We start from the raw sequence: 22206 nt of genomic DNA on the forward strand, positions 1-22206 counted from the left end.
ACTGAGTACCATCTCTTGAGTGATTTTAATCGTATTTAGCTCCTCCCCCCCGAGAGTCCCCTGTTTGTCCAGTGTTGGGATATTCTTAGTGTCCTCTACTGTAAAGACTGAAACAAAATATTTGTTCAGCATTTTTGCCATCTCCATGTTTCCCACCATTAATTTCCCGGTCTCATCCTCTAAGGGACCTATGTTTGCCTTAGCCACCCTTTTTCTTTTTATATAACTATAGAAACTCTTGCTATCTGTTTTTATATTTTTTGCTAATTTCTTTTCATAATCTAACTTCCCTTTCTTAATCAATCCTTTAGTTACTTTTTGCTGTCTTTTGAAGAATTCCCAATCTTCTATCCTCCCACTAAGTTTGGCTACCTTATATGTCCTTGTTTTTAGTCGGATACTATCCTTGATTTCTTTACTTAGCCACGGGTGGCTGTCATTTCTTTTACACCCTTTTTTCCTCAGTGGAATATATTTATTTTGAAAGTTGTAAAATAACTCCCTAAATGAACACCACTGCTCATGTACCGTCTTACCCTTTAATCTATTTTCCCAGTCCACTTTAATCAATTCCGCTCTCATACCATCATAGTCTCCTTTATTCAAGCTCAGTACGCTTGTTTGAGAATCAACCTTCTCACCCTCTAATTGGATATGGAATTCAACCATGTTGTGGTCGCTCGTTCCAAGGGGATCCTTAACTAGGACATTATTAATTAATCCTGACTCATTACACAGGACCAGGTCCAAGGTTGCCTGCCCCCTTGTAGGATCAGTTACATACTGCTCAAGAAATCCATCCCTGATGCACTCAATGAACTCGTCCTCAAGGCTGCTCTGCCCAATTTGATTTGTCCAGTTAATATGATAATTAAAATCCCCCATAATTATGGCTGTTCCCTTATTACATGCCCCGACTATCTCCTGATTAATACTTCTTCCAGCAGAGTTGCAACTATTAGGAGGCCTATATACTACGCCCACTAATGTTTTTTTTCCCTTATTATTCCTTATCTCCACCCAAACTGTTTCATTATCTTGATGCTTTGTCCCAATATCATTTCTCTGTATTACAGTGATTCCTTCCTTTATTAACATAGCCACCCCACCTCCCCTTCCTTCCTGCCTGTCCTTCCTGATTGTTAAATACCCTGGCATATTTAATTCCCAGTCGTTGTCACCCTGCAGCCATGTTTCTGTAATGGCCACAAGATCATACCCATACGTAGTTATTTGTGCCGTTAACTCGTCCATTTTATTACGAATGCTACGTGCATTCAGATAAAGAACTTTCAAATCTGTTTTGTGACGCTTAGTTCCTGCTTTTTCCTTTTTTAACACTTTACCTATTACTCCATACCTTCTGTCCCTTCCTGTTACGCTTTCCTCTCTCTCCCTGCTCAGGTTCCCAACCCCCTGCCACTTTAGTTTAAACCCTCCCCAACAGCACTAGCAAACACTCCTCCTAGGACAGCGGTCCCGGCCCTGCCCAGGTGCAGACCGTCCGGTTTGTACTGGTCCCACCTCCCCCAGAACCGTTTCCAGTGTCCCAGGAATTTGAATCCCTCCCCCTTGCACCATTCCTCTAGCCACGTATTCATTTGAAATATCCTCCTATTTCTACTCTGACTAGCACGTGGCACTGGCAGCAATCCTGAGATTACTACCTTTGAGGTCCTGTTTTTTAATTTACCTCCTAACTCCCTATATTCTGCTTTTAGGACCTCATCCCCTTTTTTACCTATATCGTTGGTGCCTATGTGCACCACGACAGCTGGCTGTTCGCCCTCCCCCTCCAAAATGTTCTGTAGCCGCTCCGAGACATCCTTGATCCTTGCACCAGGGAGGCAACACACCATCCTGGAGTCTCGGTTGCGGCCGCAGAAACGCCTGTCTATTCCCCTTACAATTGAGTCCCCTATCACTATAGCTCTGCCACTCTTTTTCCTCCCAGCCTGTGCAGCAGAGCTACCCGTGGTGCCAGGAAGTTGGCTGCTGCTGCCTTCCCCTGATAAGTCATCCCCCCCAACAGTATCCAAAGTGGTATATCTGTTTGAGAGGGGGATGGACACAGGGGACCCCTGCACTACCTGCCTGCATCTCTTACTCTTCCTGGTGGTCACCCATTCACTTCCTGCCTGTATACCCTTTACCTGCGGTGTGACCAACTCGCTAAACGTGCTATCCACGAGTTTCTCTGCATCGCGGATGCTCCACAGTGAGTCCACCCGCAGCTCCAGCTCCGAGATACGATCGGTCAGTAGCTGCAGGTGGACACACTTCCCGCACACATGGTCGGCAGGGACACTGGTAGTGTCCATGACTTCCCACATCTTGCAGGAGGAGCATATCACGGGTGCGAGGTCTGCTGCCATGACTTGCCTTAGCTGAGTTACCCCTTTTAAATTACGTTGAAATTAGAAAATGTTAACTATACTAGGGACCTAGGTTCACTAAAAAAAAACACTATCTGCTATAAAACCTGCAGATCTTCCCTTTCTTATTACTTTACTTACAGTAAAATGGTAGAAATACTCACCTGAACCTACTCACCAATCAGCTGCCTCCCCTGTGCCGCGTCACTTTCTGACTGGTGACGTCACCCCGAACTGCCGCTGGTCTCAGAGTCTCGCTCTCAGAGTAAGCTCTGGTCTCGCTCTCTCCGCGCTGTTTATATCTCCGCTCTGGTCTCGCTCTCTCCCGCCGCTCACCGACTGGACTCTCGCTCTCTCCGCGCTGTTTTTATCCCCGCTCTGGTCTCGCTCTCTCCCGCCGCTCACCGCTCTCAGGTCCACTACCGCTCTGCAGGAAAAGCAAGGCAAAGCAGCACCTCCTTCCCCCACTTCACCTAACTCCCACACGTACCGAACTCTCAGTACACTGTGTAATATCCGCACACCGTGCAGTCCGCACTGACAGGCCCCTGTATTTCTACAGTTGAGACTCAGATGAGTCAGGCCTGCCCCACCTTCAGGGACCAATTGAATCTAGCTAACCAATTAACTTGCTACAGCAGCTCTCTGCTGAAGCCTGACAGAAACTTAGAAATTTAAACTTTTAAATTGACCTTAAACAGTTGAAGCAATATGCACTAGATTTAAAGAGATTAACCCTTCAACTCCCTCACGTACCGAACTCTCAGCACACTGTGTAATATCCTGATAGGTATAACCTCACAGTTCAGGTATCAGCCTAGTTTTTTTTGCACCTTCTCCAGTGCCTCTATATCCTTTTTATAATATGGAGACCAGAATTGTGGAACCGGGGCAGTGGGTGCTGAGTCATTGAGTATATTCAAGGCTGAGATGGATAGATTTTTGGACTCTAGGGGAATCAAGGGATATGGGGATCGGGCAGGAAAGTGGAGTTGAGGCCAAAGATCAGCCATGATCTTATTGAATGGTGGAGCAGGCTCGAGGGGCCGAATGGCCTACTCCTGCTCCTATTTCTTATCTAGAACTGTTCAAAGTACTCCAAGTGTGGTCTAACCAACGTTCTATACATGTTTAACATAACTTCTCTGCTTTTCAATTTTATCCCCCTCGAAATGAACCCCAGTGCTTGGTTTGCCTTATTTATGGTCTTATTAAACTGCGTCACTACTTTTAGTGATTGGTGTATCTGTGCTCCCAGATCCCTTTGCTCCTCTATCCCATTTAGACTCTTATTATCCAAGCAGTATGTGGCCCCCTTATTTTTCCTACCAAAATGTAATACCTCACACTTATCTATATTGAAATTTATTTGCCAATTACACGCCCACACTGCAAGCTTCAATTTTGTCCGTATTTCTTTACTCATGCATGGTGTATCATTACTGGCGAGTTTGTTCTTACTTTTTAGTGGGATTTACTAAACGGTGATTTTAAATGTTTCCCACTGCTGCTCTATTTCTTTGTTTTTCATAAATTTTTCCAGTTTATGTTCCCTAGTTCCATTCTCATCCCCTGAAAATCAATTTTATTCCAATTTGTCTTACTTATGTCCTTCTCAGTCTTTATCTTAAACCTTATTACGTTGTGATTGCTATTGCCTAGATGTTCCCCTTTGCTTAGTTCTCTTACCTGTTCTGGTTCATTTCCCATTACTAGATCCAGCATTGCTTTCTATCTTGTTGGTCTTTTTATGCACTGGATAAGAAAGGAGCCGTGTACACATTGTAAATACTCAATTCCCTGTACCCCTTTACCTACCTCTTCTTGCGAGTCTCTTTGGGGATAGTTAAAATCTCCCATGATTATTATTCTATGTCCTTGGCTCATTTCACGTATTTGCTTACTTATTTCTTTCTTTTTTTTTATTCGTTCATGGGATGTGGGCATCTTTGGCGAGGCTGGCATTTATTGCCCATCCCTAATTGGCCTTGAGAAGGTGGTGGTGAGCCGCTTTCTTGAACCGCTGCAGTCCGTGTGGTGAAGGTTCTCCCACAGTGCTGTTAGGAAAGGAGTTCCAGGATTTTGACCCAGCGACGATATATTTTCAAGTCGGGATGGTGTGTGACTTGGAGGGGAACGTGCAGGTGGTATTGTTCTCATGTACCTGCTGCTCTTGTCCTTCTAGGTGGTAGAGGTCGCGGGTTTGGGAGGTGCTGTCGAAGAAGCCTTGGCGAGTTGCTGCAGTGCATCCTGTGGATGGTACACACTGCAGCCACAGTGCATCAGTGGTGAAGGGAGTGAATGTTTAGGGTGGTGAATGGGGTGCCAATCAAGCGGGCTGCTTTGTCCTGGATGATGTCGAGCTTCTTGAGTGTTGTTGGAGCTGCACTCATCCAGGCAAGTGGAGAGTATTGCATCACACTCCTGACTTGTGCCTTGTAGATGGTGGAAAGGCTTTGGGGAGTCTGGAGGTGAGTATTTATATGGCTGGTCCAGTTAAGTTTCAGGTCAATAGTGACCCCAGGATGTTTATGGTGGGGGATTCGGCGATGGTAATGCCATTGAATGTCAAGGGGAGGTGGTTAGACTCTCTCTTGTTGGAAATGGTCATTGCCTGGCACTTGTCTGGCGCGAATGTTACTTGCCAGTTATCAGCCCAAGCCTGGATGTTATCCAGGTCTTGCTGCATGCGGGCTCAGACTGCTTCATTATCTGAGGGGTTGCGAATGGAACAGAACACTGTGCAATCATCAGCGAAAATCCCCATTTCTGACCTTATGATGGAGGGAAGGTCATTGATAAAGCAGCTGAAGATGGTTGGGCCTAGGACATTGCCCTGAGGAACTCCTGCAGCAATGTCGTGGGGTTGAGATGATTGGCCTCCAACAACCACTACCATCTTCCTTTGTGCTCGGTATGACTCCAGCCACTGGAGGGTTATCCCCCTGATTCCCATTGACTTCAATTTTACTAGGGCTCCTTGGTGCCACACTCGGTCAAATGCTGCCTTGATGTCAAGGGCAGTCACTCTCACCTCACCTCTGGAATTCAGCTCTTTTGTCCATGTTTGGACCAAGGCTGCAATGAAGTCTGGAGCCGAGTGGTCCTGGCAGAACCCAAACTGAGCATCGGTGAGCAGGTTATTGGTGAGTAAGTGCCGCTTGATAGCACTGTCGACGACACCTTCCATCACTTTGCTGATGATTGAGAGTAGACTGATGGGGCGGTAATTGTCCGCATATGATTTGTCCTGCTTTTTGTGGACAGGACATACCTGGGCAATTTTCCACATTGTCAGGTAGATGCCAGTGTTGTAGCTGTACTGGAACAGCTTGGCTAGATGCGCAGCTAGTTCTGCAGCACAAGACTTCAGCACTACAGCCGGGATGTTGTCGGGGCCGATAGCCTTTGCTGTATCCAGTGCACTCAGCTGTTTCTTGATATCACGTGGAGTGAATTGAATTGGCTGAAGACTGGCTTCTGTGATGGTGGGGATATCAGGTGGAGGCTGAGATGGATCATCCACTCGGCACTTCTGGCTGAAGATGTTTGCAAACGCTTCAGCCTTGTCTTTTGCACTCACGTGTTGGACTCCACCATCATTGAGGATGGGGATGTTCACAGAGCCTCCTCCTCCTGTTAGTTGTTTAATTGTCCACCACCATTCACGACTGGATGTGGCAGGACTGCAAAGCTTTGATGTGATCCGTTGGTTGTGGAATGGCTTAGCTCTGTCTATAGCATGTTGCGTCTGCTGTTTAGCATGCATGTAGTCCTGAGTTGTAGCTTCACCAGGTTGGCAACTCATTTTTCAGTACGCCTGGTGCTGCTCCTGGCATGCTCTTCTACACTCCTCATTGAACCAGAGTTGATCCCCTGGCTTGTTGGTAATGGTAGAGTGAGGAATATGCCAGGCCATGAGGTTACAGATTGTGGTGGAATACAATTCTGCTGCTGCTGATGGCCCACAATGCCTCATGGATGCCCAGTTTTGAGCTGCTAGATCAGTTCTGAATCTATCCCATTTAGCACAGTGATAGTGCCACACAACACGTTGGACGGTATCTTCAATGTGAAGACGGTACTTAGTCTCCACGAGGACTGTGCTGTGGTCACTCCTACCAATACTGTCATGGACAGATGCATTTGCGACAGGTAGATTGGTGAGGACGAGGTCAAGTAAGTTTTTCCCTCGTGTGGTTCACTCACCATCTGCCGCAGACCCAGTCTGGCAGCTATGTCCTTCAGGACTCGGCCAGTAGTGGTGCTACTGAGCCACTCTTAGTGATGGACATTGAAGGCCCCCACCCAGAGTACATTCTGTGCCCTTACTATCCTCAGTGCTTCCTCCAAGTGGTGCTCAACATGGAGGAGGACTGATTCATCAGCTGAGTGAGGGCGGCAGGTGGTAATCAGCAGGAGGTTTCCTTGCCCATGTTTGACCTGATGCCATGAGATTTCATGGGGTCCGGAGTCAATGTTGAGGACTCCCAGGGCCACTCCCTCCTGACTGTATATCACTGTACTGCCACCTCTGGTGGGTCTGTTCTGCCGGTGGGACAGGACATACCCAGGGATGGTGATGGAAGAGTCTGGGACGTTGGCTGAAAGGTATGATTCTGTGAGTATGGCTATGTCAGGCTGTTGCTTGACTCGTCTGTGGGACAGCTCTCCCAATTTTGGCACAAGTCCCCAGATGTTAGTGAGGAGGACTTTGCAATGTCTACTGGGCTTGGTTTGCCTTTTTTGTGTCTGGTGCCTAATGGTCCGATGTCGGGTGGTCCGTCCGGTTTTATTCTTATTATGACTTTTTTTAGCGAGATTGTACAACTGAGTTACAATTGCTAGGCCATTTCAGAGGGCAATTAAGACTCAACCACATTGCTGTGTGTCTGGAGTCACATATAGGCCAGACCAGGTAAGGACGGCAGGTTTCCTTCCCTAAAGGACATTAGTAAACCAGATGGGTTTTTACGACAATCCAGTAGTTTCATGGCCACCATTCCTGATACTAGTATTTTAATTCCAGATTTTATTTCATTAATTGAATCTAAATTCCACAGCTGCCGTGGCGGGATTTGAACTCATGACTCCAGGTTATTGGTCCAGGCCTCTGGATTACTAGTCTAGTAACATAACCACTATGCTACCGTACCGAGTTTCATGTGCTAGACCACGACACCTGTTCTTTTTAGGAAAGTAGGTTCTACTTTGTAATTATCATCACAAGTGGGAACCATGGCCAATTTTTCCTGTCTCCGGTATAGGAATGTTGAGAGTAATTCTTTCCTCTCTTTAGTTGCTCCTTCATCCCTATGAAGGCCAAAAGTAGAGGCTCTTGAACTGTACAAGGCTTAACCTTGACCAAAACAAAAAGATGCATACTTCATAGTGTTGCAGGAATTAACTCAATAATTGTATCTTGTTATGCTTTTGATCTTGGAGCTGAAATGTGGCATCAGTCATCATAAAATTGCCACAGATGTCATGCTAGAGCTAGCATAAGTACTTTCGGATTGGGGCAAATTTGTTATATGGCTTGGAATGAATGCTTTGTGAATATTTGAATCTCATCCAGCCCTACAACCCTCTGAGACCTTTGCGCTCCTCCAAATCTGGCCTCTTACACATCCCAGATTTTCATTGCTCCACCATTGGTGGTTGTGCCTTCAGCAGCCTAGGCCCTGAGCTCTGGAATTCCCTCCCTAAACTCTCCACCTCTCTATATCTCTCTCTCCTATAAGACGCTCCTTAAAACTAAGGGCAGCAGGCACATGGGAACAACACCACCTGCACGTTCCCCTCCAAGTCACACACCATCCCGACTTGAAAATATATCGCCATTCCTTCATCGTCGCTCGGTCAAAATCCTGGAACTCCCTTCCTAACAGCACTGTGGGAGAACCTTCACCAGACAGACTGCAGTGGTTCAAGAAGGCGGCTCACCACCACCTTCTCAAGGGCAATGAGGGATGGGCAATAAATGCTGGCCTTGCCAGTGGCGCCCTGTCCCTTGAATGAATAAAAAAAATGTATCTCTTTCACCAAGCTTTTGGTCACCTGTCCTAATATCGTCTTTGATAACGTTCCTGTGAAGCATCTTGGGACGTTTTACTATGTTAAAGGCGCTATATAAATTCGAGGAGTTTGTTGTTGTTGTTGTATCGAACATTTATTGTCACTTCAGGGTAGATTTTCAACTTGCCGCCCTGGCATAAGACAGGTGATGCATCAACCAGTCATTATAGAAACTGCCCAATTGCCATATATATTGATTTCATATGGGCGGCAATTTGAGAAACTACCCCATCACTTTTCAATTGCAGAGAGAACATACCCAGTATCCACAAATATAAAAGTGATTATTCCTACATGGAGTGGGATGTGAGTCCTCTCTGTCAATCTGTGTGGGGGATTGTTAATCCTTGATCATGACCTGGCCTTGGGTAGTGAATGCATTCCTCTCTCTCGTGGGCTTTCATTGGTCTTTCATTGCTATTGGGGCCTTAAGGGTCAGAAGGGGAGAGAACACACTGATAACCTTATTGAACAAGAAGGGCTTCAGCATTGCCCAATTTAAATGTAAATTTTTGTAATCAGCTGTTGATTATACGAACATACAAAATTGATAGGCAGGAAAAGACCAGCTGGTCCATCAAGCTGCCTCACACCATGGTGGCCGGACCATCATGACTAAACAATGCCTCCCCTCTCCCGACCTCCCACTCTCACAGCCACCCCCGCAGCCATGTAATCTCCTGGGAGAGGCAAAAAACAGAAAAAACCCTGGGCCAATAAGGGAAAAAAACACTCTGTAAAATTCCTTTCCGACCCCATCAGGCGATCGAAACCAGTCCAGGAGATCACATGGACCAAGTGTTATCTGTAAAGACACGTCCCTTCTTTATGATGTGATCTCTGCCCCAGTCAGGAACTGGTTCAACTCCTCCTCGAAGGCATGCAGAGAGTCAGCAGCCACCACACCAGTTAGCAATGTATTCCAGAGGCTCACTACTCTTGGAGAAAAGAAGAACCGCCTAACATCCAGCCTATGCCTACACTCACATAGTTTGAACTCATGTCCCCTGGTCCTCCCCAATCTGTTAAACTGAAATAATCTATCAATGGGGATGCTATCCAGCCCTTTAATTATTTTATAGATCTCTATCAGGTCACCTCTGAGTCTACGCTGCTCTAAAGCAAATAGACCAAGGTCCTTGAGCCTATCTGAGGAGCTGAGGTTCTTTAAGCTAGGAATCATTCTTGTAGCTCCCAGTGGACCTTCTCCAAAACCGCTATATCACCCACCAAGTGGGAGGACCAAAACTGGGCACAGTACTCCAGATGCGGTCTGACCAGCGACCTGTCTAGTGTCAAAATGGTGTTTTTTGATTTATACTGACTGGTTCTATTAATACAACCCAATACCTTGTTAGCTTTAGCTACAGTTTCTCTACATTGGTCATGAATCTTTAGTGATCTGTACACAATAACACCAAGGTCTTTTTGTCGCTCAACCTCTTTCAGTATCATTCCCTGCAAATGATACATGTATTCTGTGTTGGCCCTACCAACATACATAACACTACATTTATCTAAATTAAACGCCATTTGCCAATGCGTGGCCCATTCCCCTAGCACATCTAAATCTTTTTGGATTTGATTGCACTCCTCTACTGTCTTAACCCTTGCACAGATTTTGGTATCATCTGCAACTTACCATTCTCCGAACACCGCTGTTCAGGTCATTAATAAAGGGCGTGAAGACTAGTGGGCCTAGAACCGATCCCTGAGGGGCACCACTGGTAACAAGCCTCCAAGCTGAATCACATCCGTTAATTACAACTTTTTGGCTGCAGGAGTGGAGCCAATTCCTAATCCAGCTTGTCAAATTTCTACCGATATCATAAGATTCTATCTTGTGAAGTAACCTAGTGTGAGGTACCTTATCAAAGGCTTTCTGCATGTCCAGGTAGACAATATCTACCGGATTACCCTCGTTCACTACCCTAGTGATTTCCTCAAAAGATTTGTTAGGCATGACCTATTTTTTTTGGAAGCCGTGTTGTAAATTTCTAATGGCCCCCTCCCTTTCCCAGTGATCGTAAAAAGCATCTCTTACGATCCTCTCTAGCATCTTCCCAATAATTAATGTCAGGCTGATGGGCCTGTAGGTCCTTGGTTCTGATTTGTCCCCTTTTTTGAAAATAGGAACTGTATAAGTTAGCTTCCAGTCTAAGGGAACTATCCCTGACTCTATTGAACTGTTAAAGATACGGACAAGGCGCTCACCGAGCATTTGTCCCACCTCTTAAAGTGTCCTTGAATGGATATTATCTGGACCTGGAGCCCTATCAATTTTGAGCTTTCCTACCCTATCCAAGATGACATTACTATCTATTTTAATATTAATAATGCTATTCAATACAGAGCACCTCCATCTGGAACATAAGCATTGTCCACAGGAGTATAGACTAATGCGAAATAGTCATTTAGCAACTCTGCCATAACCTGAGAATCAGATTGAATCTGCCCTATGGTATCCTTTAGTGGTCCTGTATGGTCCTTAATGTTCTTCTGACTACGGACATAGCTAAAAAAAGCTTTTCCTATTACTGCCACAATTACGCACCATCTTCTTTTCCAGAGATCTCTTGGCTAATCTTATGGATGTTTTTGTCTTCCTTAATTGCATGCCATGGGCATTGGATAACTTCTTGGGGGGATTTTAACCCTCAAGAACAGGTGGGTTGGGGGCAGGTGGGTAGTTAAAATATTTGATTTTTGGAGTGCGACCATAAGTCGGCTCCAACTTGCCCAATTCCGGGTGAACCGAGTAAAATACTCGCTGCGGTCGGGACCTTAATTAGTTCAGGTGGGCGGGTGTTTATGGCATCAATTAATGTCCTTGTGAGACATTAAGTAGGTCTTTTTAAATTGAATTTGACATAACTTTAAACTTAACGCTTCCAGCACGGGTTTCCTGGGGCTCGTGAATCTCACCAGTGAAAAGGTGGTGAGAGGGGCCGGATCATGAGGTGAGTGCCTTTATTGCACTGCTTGTGGGCCAGGAGGAGCAGGAGTGTTCCCTCCAGGCCCAACAAGCTTACCTGCTGCGTTCAGACCCTTGCGATCGGCCGACCCCATCCACCGATGTCCGAGATCCCCCCGCCGCCGACTGAGATCCTCCCCCGATGTCTGTGACCTCCCCCCGCCCCCGCTGGCCAAGATCCTCCGATGTCCGAGACTCCCCGAGGTCTGAGACCCCCCACAGTGGCCGACTTCTCACCGTCCCCAATGGCAGAGTTCTCACCTTCCACCCCCAAAGATCCCGATCTCTCCCCGACCTCCCCCATCCAACACCCAAAGATCCCGATCTCTCCCCGACCTCCCCCATACAAACCCCAAAGATCCCGATCTCTTCCCGACACCCCACATCCAACCCTCAAAGATCCCGATCTCTCCCCGACCTCCCCCATCCAACACCCAAAGATCCCAATCTCTTCCCGACCTCCCCCGTCAAACCCCCAAAGATCCCGATCTCTCCCCAACCTCCCCCATCCAACACCCAAAGATCCCGATCTCTCCCCGACCTCCCCTATCCGACTCCCAAAGACCCCGATCTCTCCCGGACATCCCCCATCCAACCCCCAAAGATCCCGATCTCTCCCCGACCTCCCCCATCCAACACCCAAAGATCCCAATCTCTTCCCGACCTCCCTCATACAAACCCCAAAGATCGTGATCTCTCCCCGACCTCCCTCATACAAACCCCAAAGATCCCGATCTCTCCCCGATCTCCCCCATCCAACACCCAAAGATCCCAATCTCTTCCCGACCTCCCTCATACAAACCCCAAAGATCGTGATCTCTCCCCGACCTCCCTCATACAAACCCCCAAAGATCCTGATCTCTCCCCGACCTCCCCCATCAAACCCCCAAAGATCCCGATCTCTCCCCGACCTCCCCCATACAAACCCCAAAGATCCCGATCTCTCCCCGACCTCCCCCATCCAACTCCCAAAGATCCCGATCTCTCCCCGACCTCCCCCATCCAATCCCCAAAGATCCCGATCTCTCCCCAACCTCTCCCATACAAACCCCAGGGACTCCGACCTCTCCCCGGCTGCTTTCCCACCTGACACACAGCCAGCCTGTCAATCTGGATGGCTGCTGGGTGGGAAACCGGGAAGTAAAATTTTTATCATTGAATTGAGTTGAGATCGCAGACTCCGAGCCGCCAGCTTCACTTTTGGGTTTCGCATCCAATAAATTTGCCGCCCGCTCTTTTCCCGGCTCCACGACAAAATCCAGGCCCTTGTGTCTGCAGTAGTAGAATTCTATCTGTAACTTGGAAAAATCACTCAAACTTAAAAAAAACAAAAACACAATTATATTCCATACAGGAACAACCTTTCATACTCACTTAAAACTACTGTTTGTTTAAATATCTTTCTACTTTTAAAAATGGCTGTTTGTGCTCAGGAACAAAGTGGGAAGTTACTATGTGGGATATCATTGCACAGATGATTAAAGTAAATGGGTTAGCACATCTGTTAGAATATCCGAAAGAGGAATTTGAGAGAAAGATATTTAGTGTTTGAATAATAATATCACACATAGTGACCTGGAAACTGTATGGGTCTTCCACTGTCGCTTCAGCAGGAATAAAGAGGAAAGCCCCAGAAATGGGCCAGGATCCAGAAACACCAAGTCACAGCATCTGCTGGAAGGTTCCAGGCTGCCTTGTCTGGGGCAGTACGTCTGTAGTCCTCAAAAGAGTCCCCTGCATTAGATGGGGGGAGGTCCATCACACATGGGAGTTCCCACTTCTCCGACCTCAGTGGGACCTGGCGTAAGATTGGAGGTTGGTACACACAGTGTGATGAGGTGTACTGACCTCCTGAACGATGCAAGTGAAGGGATGTCTAGGTCAGAGAATTGGATTGCCCTGGACCCCTGAAGTTAGTTTAAAAAAAATGTTTTATCGTAAAACTCCTTATAAAAGCCCCAGAGTTTTCTGCCTGTCTGGGCAGGCAGGTGTTCAAGATTCACCCATGGTAGCACTGGCGCCCGCTGGATCCAAGCAAATGAGGTGCCCTCCCACTGACCTACTCCAGCAGTGTCAGCGTTGGAGGGCGCTGGTGGGTGTAATCCTGGTATAATCACTGGGATCATGGCTCATGCAATTCCGGAGCCAGTAATTTCTAGACTATAATCTTCTTGCTTATTCACTGGTTGGTCCCGTTTGGAATTTCGTGAAAGTTTTGAAAAGTCTGTTCCCACTGCTATTGTCTCACTGGTGGATAAATTCGAAATCAAAACACCAAGGTCTGTTAGTGAGGCCATCTTAAGACATAAGCAATTTAATGGGAATATTGATTTAAACTTTCTATGTACCATATAAGGCCCCATGACTTGCATCTACACAATCCAACTTAGAAAACTAGCAAAAGCTGACAAACAGCTTCAAAGGAGCTGACACAGCCCCAGATATCTGACAACTCAAGAACAACCCTGATTGTTTGTCTATTTATTGAACCGTGGCCTCCTTAGAAGTACTGAAGGGATGAAATTAGTGTTGTATTTCAGGGCAATCAGGGGCATGCACCCCCAGAAAATTTTGATTTTTTTTTTTAACATTAAGAATTATTCATTCCAGTTAATTCGAAACACTTTTATACTGCACAATTGATAGATTTTTCATCTGAAAAAAATAAAAAGCAAAGTAGCATTTATATTTTCAACAGACCAAACAATTTATCCAAAAGGAAAATCAACAGTCACTCTCCCACATCCAATCCCTCCCCCAGTTCACACAGGCACTCTACCTCCTCTAGACACAGTTCATAGTGACACTGTCTCTGAAACTCTCCTCCTCCAACTCCCCCAGCTCATAGAGGCACTGTTCACCCTTTCCTGCTCAATTCAAACTGACACTTCTCTTCCACCGTCCTGATCCAAGCTGGCAATCTTCTCCCTCAATTCAATCAGCCATTCTTCTCCATTGTCCCTCCAATCCAGTTCAAGTTGGTAATCGTCCCCAGTTCAAGTTGGCCTTCTTTTTCTCCTCCAACCCCCTCAGTTCAATAAAGCACTCTTCACCACCCCCTCCCCCCCAGTTCATGCTGGCACTCTTACCCACCCCCCAGTTCATGTTGGCACTCTTACCCCCTTCCCCTCCCAGTTCATGCTAGCACTCCGTCTCCCCCCCACTTCATCCTCGCACTTTTAACCCCCCCACTTCATGTTGGCACTCTTACCCACCCCCCAATTCATGCTGGCACTCCGTCTCCCCCCCCCAGTTCATGTTGGCACTCTTACCCACCCCCCAGTTCATGCTGGCACTCTTACCCACCCCTCAGTTCATGCTGGCACTTACCCCCCCCCCCGCCCCAGTTCATGTTGGCCCTATTATCCACCCCCCCCCCCCCCAGCTCATGCTGGCACTCCGTCTCCCCCCCAGTTCATGCTCGCACTCTTAGCCGCCCCAGTTCATGCTGGCACTCCATCTCCCCCAGTTCATGTTGGCACTCTTACCCTCACCGCCCTGTTTCATGCTGGCTCTCTTACCCTCCTCCCCCTCATTTCATGCTAGCACTCTGTCTCTCTCCCATTCATGTTGGCACTGTTAATCCCCCCCACCTTTATGCTGGTACTCTTACCCCACCCCAGATCATGCTGGTACCCACTTTCCCCACCCCTCTCACTTAATGCTGTCGCTCTCGGTCTTCTTCCTCCCCCAAGTGAAACTTCCAGCCTCTGCCCCATTTCCGTCTCTCCTTCATTGCTCACGACCCTTTCACTGTCATCCATTTACCCCTTCCCCCTCCTCTTCAATGCCATTCATTTCCCCTCAGCACCGTTCCTATCTGATTCTGGCTGCCGCTCCTGTTCTTGCAAAAATTCCTGCTACATTCTGTAGCAGCCAGAATCTCTTCAAGTTGGAGTGGCATCCAGGTGGGTGTGGTTCGATCTGCACTGACTTTTGTCAGCAAACACTGGCACACTGACTGGGCTCCCAAAAACTGAGAGGTTAAAAATCCTCAGCCCTTCCAACACACTCCAGCTACAACTCCAGCGTGAGTGTTTCAAAAGTGCCAGGAAATTTGCTAGGATCCCAATATGCTGGGAGTTCCGTGGTTCTTGTAAAGGACGTAGCCTCCACACACCTATTGATGCAGCAAGGCGTGGGGCTAGAGTCAGGGACTCCCAACTTTGGGAACCTAAGGGTAGAAATGGGCTCCACCTGGGTCCAAGCCGTGATCAAGGACTGGCCCCCTAAAAGATTGAAGGTTTAATTTTTTTTATTACTTATTTAACTGCAGTCCTGTTACAAAGGGGACTGTTTGTGCACTGCAGAGGTTTTTCCAGCAATGGGGTGGTAGCAACCCCCTCCCCTCCTCCCCTCCTCCCCCACCCCCAGAACAGGCAAGTTGTACAGGATTTCCTGGGTGTGGTGCAAGGTGGGCACCGGAGATGCACCCCTAATGGTACATGCATCCATAGTGGCCATTCAAATGAAGCGACCTCCCACTGACCCCACAAACTCTGGTGGAGTCAGCACCAAGGGTCACCAGCAAGTGCATTTCCAGCATAATTACTGGGATCGCGGACCCAAGCATTTTCTGACCCTGATTGTCAGTGTGAAATGTTGATGGTTGATATTTAAGCACCTTAAGAAACACACAAAAACAAAAAGCTTGGGCGCTCCTTCATTAAAGTGAAACAAGGGGTTGCTGTTCCTTTCTTTTCTCTGAGGGTGAAAGGGTTAAGCCATTATTTTATCTATTTCACAGATGGTTTGGGTTTAAAACCCTAGATTAACATTTACCCTTTTGATTGCACAAAATATGTTTCATATGGATTTAGGATGTCAGTACTATCGAAATAACATTACATTCATTTCCTCCGTGCATGTCAAGGATCTCTCTGTAATATCATCTTTCAGGGCCTGAATTGTGCCTTTTCATGGGAACCGGGGGTGGGGGAAGTCTGAACAGAGCACTTAGTGTGACTTGTTCATAGCTGGAAGGCTGCCAGTTGTCTGTAGTCCTTCACTGCAATACTTCCCTCCCTCACAAAGTCACAATCCTAAAGATCGGCAAGGATGACATATCCAGCATATGCTTGGTTGATCTACATTGAGCTACAATTTTTTTTTGGATCACTTAACTCCATTAATATTTGATTGCTTTGTATCATTTTGCACACAGACCAGCTCAGTATTTGTTTTTCTGGAAGACAATCAGTGCTTGTAATTTACCAGTTTATTTATTTTCTACTCTGGGCCATTACTTTGCATTTTGATGTTTAAATGTATTACTTTTATCTGTCTTGGAGCCTGCTCATCGACTAGATATCATATAGGATATCCAACTAATAATCATGCTGGGCCAAAATGATTCTGGATGAAACCCCAGGGAACAAAGAAACTGAAACAGTCTACTTGTCAGGTCAGGGTGAGATTTTAGTCCACATCTTGGTTTGAGCAAACTGGTGCACAAAATATGGAGTAATTCTGTGCATTCTTACAAAAAGAAGCTGTGAAGAGTCGTGTACAGGCATGATACAGCTGGACTTCAGCTTCAGAAGGTTCAAAATTCAAATTCTCTGCATGTGAAGTTCAAAGTTGACATATGCTGATACAGTGGGGAGAATGTGAATCCTCCAACAGATTACTGAAGTCCTGGACTAATCCTAAAGATCAGAGAATGAAATGCATAAAGCCCTCCAATAGCACAGTACTACATCAGGACAAACAGCAGGAAATCAGATGCATATGATGGATTGTCCATCCACAACCCATACTTCCAGGGGTTGGACATGTTCTGCCATCACAAACTAGGGGTCAGACTCAGTACAGCCTTAAGGCTATTACAGATTGGATACAATAGGGGGAATTTTAACCCATCCCTCCTGGTGGGAAAGAGGCGGGCGCACAGTTAAAATAACCGTGCAAAGACTTACTGCCCCATTCCCACTCGACTCCTGCCCGCCACCATCTTAACTGAGCCCGATATTTAGGCAACCGAGGCGCCTGCCTGACTCGGGTTGGAGCCTCATTAATACATGCATATCGGAGTCCTATGATGCCAGTAGGACCCTGATGGCATTTTAACAGCCTACTTGTGGGTTCCCATGATGGGGGCCCCTCTCAGTAAAACGTGGTGGGAAAGAAGAGGCTTTCTGAGGTAAGTCAAAATCTTTCCTCAGTTGGACCAGGAGAAGCAGGGGTGCAGGAAACCTGCTCCTAATTAAAATTCCCCCCAATAAATATACAAATGTAGAGTTACATACATTCAGACATACTTATATTTAGCCATGTGGATGACTTCTGTAGTTGGTTTATATTAATTGGGGAGGGATCAGTAGTAATCACTAACCGACTCTCCAATGTAAGTCCTAGAATGATATTAAGCACAATTCAAAACTACCCTCAACACCGCTCCATGCATTAAATATGCATTTTAAAAATTTCTGTAAATGGCTAGTCTTGTTCCCATAATTTAGTCCTAATATCAGCACTAAGCTTCACCACAGGTAGTGTATGTTTCAAGTGTTAAAACTCTACAATACTACCTGCAAGAGGAGTCATTGGATTTCCTGCCCCCTCCGACTGTCATGCTGCTTGGAGTGCACAAGCAGCTCGCCAATGGAATTCAAATGAGGCCTGGACCATATCCTTCCATTGGGCAGGTGGAGGGCTCGCTCCGCCACATCTCACCCAATGGAAGCGGACATAGCAAACTTGACTCCGTGGACAATTAAAGGGAGATGGCAGAATAGGGACACAAACATTCTTTGGAAAAGCTCAAAATCACATCTCAACCCTTTGGCAGTCTTTGTCAAACTGAAAGGGGAGAGGGCAAAGAAGTGACAAGCAATAATGAAGGGAAAGGAAGCCCAAGGTGCAGGCATGAGTGTGCAGGCAAGTGAGGGATTAGCCCAGCACCTGACCCTCCCACCCCCTCCCCAGTTTGATGGATGCTGAAGTTTAGCTGGTGTTGCATTTGGTGGTTGTGAGAAGGGTGACCCAGTTTGCCACCGCAGGGCACCACCCCTGTAGGTCAGCATTGTAGCAGGTCTCAAAGATAGTGGAGATAGGCTTGAGGCTGCTACTGGCCAGTGTCAGTCCTATGGTGTATGCTAGCAGCAGATGTCCTTGCAACAGATGGCACAGGTCTGTATCTCCTCTCTGCTGACCTGGATCTTGCGAAGGCAATTCCCACAGCTGTTAACAGGTAGGTGCAACAGTACAAGTACGGCTGGCAGCATTTTGGTGGGTGCAGCCAATCAGGTTCTGCTGGCTCTTGATCGCACTGGTATGCCCTGTACATGCAGTACCACTTGAAGCATGGCAGACAATGATTGGGGTGATTCCAAAGAACAATTCGTATTAACGGTTAGTCAGACATTGATATGGTATTTCTGTGCCATCATGCCTGCTGTTGCACCCTCCCTTGTGAATATGAGCCTACCCAAACATTGATCATCTGCCAAAGTAAAGTATGTGCACCTCTGTCTGCTGATGTGAATGTGTGGGTACCAGCAGGTGGGCACAGAGCACCTCTGGTGCAGATTTTGCTGCCTGACAACTCTCCTTTGGTCCTTTTCACCTTCCTCCAAAAAGCTGAGATAGGAGACTTGTGACAGTAATGGTGGCTGGTTGGAGAATGTAGTGAAGAATTGACACAAATACTCATGACAACTTAAGAAAGAAATCCCATGAAAAGAATCATCTAGAAATGGCCTAAAAACACTTGCCTTTATATTACTTTAAGTGAACTTTTGTATGTCCTATCAATCCCAAGCAACCCTGGACACCTAGTTGAGAGGAGTGTAATTTACACTGCACATCTTTAATCCACAAACTTTGAGAAATTGCATACAGGGTGTCCCCACCAACACTTCACTAATTAAGTGAAGTGCCTTCCTGTTTCAGGTGGCTGCTTCCTGTGTCCGACCCCAATTCCGTCCATCCATCCCCACCCCTCCCATAAATAAATATCTGATGCAAAAGAGGTAGCAACTCAGCATTATGGGGCTCTGCCTGTTTTTCTGCCCTGTTATGCCCTATGAATGGTTGCACACAAGGTATAACGGACATGAAAACTGGCCCTTAAGAGTCCTAAGTGAAATGAAATGAGTTTGGGGAATCTCAACCTGATTCTTAGGGAGTGCGGGCCTGCTCCACAAAAATGCCACTAATTTGACACTAAATTGGGAATTTCATTTAGAAAATTCACAACGATGCCTGATATAGGAAAAGGAAAGATTTACAATGGTGTAGTAAAGGGTGATATTCTGGAAAGTAAAAAAAGCATTGGAGGAGGTCATGCATAAACCGTACAATGCCCAGGCTGACCACACTTTAAGTACTTCAGACACAAGGCAGATATTTAAACAGAGAAGAATGATGAGGCTGATCCCTAATATCAGAGGACTGAGTTGAGGAGAAAATCAGGAAATATTTGGGCCAATCGGCCTTGAAAGGAGGACAACGAGGGGGAGCCTCATCATGATACAATAAATGGTATAGGTAAATTCAGAAGTCTAGAGTAAGGCAAGGGGGCACAAGTTAACACTGTAAAAGACAAATTTAGGACTGATGTCAGGGAGTTCTTTTTCACACAAAGAGTCCAGCACGTGAGTGCAAAAGACAAGGCTGAAGCGTTTGCAACCACCTTCAGCTAGAAGTGCCGAGTAGATGATCCATCTCGGCCTCCTCCCGAGATCCCCACCATCACAGAAGCCAGTCTTCAGCCAATTCGATTCACTCCACGTGATATCAGGAAATGGCTGAGTGCACTGGATACAGCAAAGGCTATGGGCCCCGACAACATCCCAGCTGTGATGCTGAAGACTTGTGCTCCAGAACTAGCTGCGCCTCTAGCCAAACTGTTCCAGTACAGCTACAACACTGGCATCTACCCGACAATGTGGAAAATTGCCCAGTTATGTCCTGTCCACAAAAAGCAGGACAAATCCAATCCGGCCAATTACCGCCCCATCAGTCTACTCTCAATCATCAGCAAAGTGATGGAAGATGTCGTCGACAGTGTTATCAAGCGGCACTTACTCACCAATAACCTGCTCACCGATGCTCAGTTTGGGCTCCGCCAGGACCACTCGACTCCAGATCTCATTACAGCCTTGGTCCAAACATGGACAAAAGAGCTGAATTCCAGAGGTGAGGTGAGAGTGACTGCCCTTGACATCAAGGCAGCATTTGACCGAGTGTGGCACCAAGGCGCCCTAGTAAAATTGAAGTCAATGGGAATCAGGGGGAAAACTCTCCAGTGGCTAGAGTCACAAAGGAAGATGGTAGTGGTTGTTGGAGGCCAATCATCTCAGTCCCAGGACATTGATGCAGGAGTTCCTCAGGCCTAACCATCTTCAGCTGCTTCATCCATGACCTTCCCTCCATCCTAAGGTTAGAAATGGGGATGTTCGCTAATGATTGCATAGTGTTTAGTTCCATTCACAACCCCTCAAATAATGAAGCAGCAAGGCCAAGGCTTGGGCTGATAAGTGGCAAGTAACATTCATGCCAGGCAATGACCATCTCCAACAACAGAGAGTCTAACCGTCTCCCCTTGACATTCAACGACATTACCATCGCCGAATCCCCCACCATCAACATCCTGGGGGTCACCATTAACCAGAAACTTAACTGGACCAGCCACATAAATACTGTGGCTACAAGAGCAGGTCAGAGGCTGGGTATTCTGCGGCGAGTGACTCACCTCCTGAGTCACCATCTACAAGGCACAAGTCAGGAGTGTGATGGAATACTCTTCACTTGCCTGGATGAGTACAGCTCCAATAACAGTCAAGAAGCTCGACACCATCCAGGACAAAGCAGCCCACTTGATTGGCACCCCATCCACCACCCTAAACATTCACTCCCTTCACCACTGGCGCACTGTGGCTGCAGTGTGTACCATCCACAGGATGCACTGCAGCAACTCGCCAAGGCTTCTTCGAAAGCACCTCACAAACCCGCGACTTATACCACCTAGAAGGACAAGGGCAGCAGGCACATGGGAATACCACCACCTGCACGTTCCCCTCCAAGTCACACACCATCCCGACTTGGAAATATATCGCCGTTCCTTCATCGTCGCTGGGTCAAAATCCTGGAACTCCCTACCTAACAGCACTGTGGGAGAACCTTCACCACACGGACTGCAGCGGTTCAAGAAGGCGGCTCATCACCACTTTCTCAAGGGCAATTAAGGATGGGCAGTAAATGCTGCCCTACCAGCGATGCCCACATCCCGTGAATGAATAAAAAAAAGTGACCGACACATAGAATGGATGTGGGAAGGATAGTGGAGGAAAAACCCTGGAATCAATGATGGTACAGCTGGATGCCGTGATGGAGGCAGGAGGAAGGAACTGTATGTTCTTTTTGGATTGACGACCTAGGAAGGCTTGAATGGCTGTCCTAATCCATAGCTATCTTGTGATCTGGCCTACACTATACATAACCATGAGTGTTTGATCTTGACATTGAGTGGAAAAAGATTTTCATTCCACAGCAACTGAGAATCCCTCTTTCTAATGAGCGCATAAATTCATCCAAATGTTTTTTTTCAATACACACATATGGAGATACGCACACTAACTTATCATGTAGTCCAATGGTACTTGAAGGATTATCTTGGATGTTCCTTTGATTCATGTTGTTTATTATGATTTATTCAGAAATCTAATTAGAACTGTTATCAAAATGGTGCATATTTCTCGCATGATGTTAGGATCAGTATCTTCATCAGGTAAGAACTGAAAAGGAGTGCTGTTGCATTTATCACTGTTCTGGTGG

This window comes from Heptranchias perlo, chromosome 1 (assembly GCF_035084215.1).
Source record: "Heptranchias perlo isolate sHepPer1 chromosome 1, sHepPer1.hap1, whole genome shotgun sequence".
Classification (NCBI taxonomy): domain Eukaryota; kingdom Metazoa; phylum Chordata; class Chondrichthyes; order Hexanchiformes; family Hexanchidae; genus Heptranchias; species Heptranchias perlo.